Source organism: Morone saxatilis, unplaced genomic scaffold (genome assembly GCF_004916995.1).
Source record: "Morone saxatilis isolate NCDOM2014 unplaced genomic scaffold, NCSU_SB_2.0 Contig3, whole genome shotgun sequence".
NCBI classification, from domain to species: Eukaryota; Metazoa; Chordata; class Actinopteri; family Moronidae; genus Morone; species Morone saxatilis.
In genome coordinates this window covers 6,503,836-6,504,405 of record NW_023339873.1, presented here as the reverse complement: position 1 = coordinate 6,504,405, position 570 = coordinate 6,503,836, and the positions used below count along the sequence as shown (strand labels likewise).

The following is a 570-nucleotide window of genomic DNA, read 5'->3' as shown; positions in this document are numbered from 1 at the left end:
TCTATCTATCTATCTCTATCTATCTATCTATCTATCTATCTATCTATCTAATGTAATGATTTATTATGACCACATTTTAGTGATCGGTTTAAGTTTGATTAAAAAAAGAAACATGTGTTTGGAAAGAATGTTTCAATATTTTGAATTAAAACAATTATTTCTAATGCCAACTTTGGATATTTACTAACTAATACTACTAATATTTACTAATGTGCCACAATAATGTAACTTTTAAAGTTCAAATATCTTTTATTTGGGGGATTTTCCAAGCAAATATTGCTATATGTGAAAGTTTATGATTAAACCAGCATATATTTCTTAAAGTCTCCATGCCACCCTCTGACCACCCCATGCATATTTCTCTTGATCTGCCCCGTCTATAATCTTATATCCCAACAATGAGTTGGTGAGATGTATGCCTGTATACTGCACAAACAAGGTAAAAAAGATTGAACCCAAAAGTCTCCGTCAATTAGGCATTCACAAAATGAATTATTGGAACAGTGTTGAAAATAGGAATTCACCACATGGAAGACAATCTTCTCACTGTTTCACTGGAAAATGTAAGGT

The 570-nt window shown here is 31.2% G+C and overlaps 1 protein-coding gene across 1 annotated transcript in view; it reads left to right on the top strand.

The window, feature by feature from the left end:
* slc25a21 (solute carrier family 25 member 21) overlaps positions 1-570 on the top strand; it is a 94,921-nt gene that overhangs the window by 1,076 nt on the left and 93,275 nt on the right. The gene's annotated exons all lie outside the window — the stretch shown is intronic.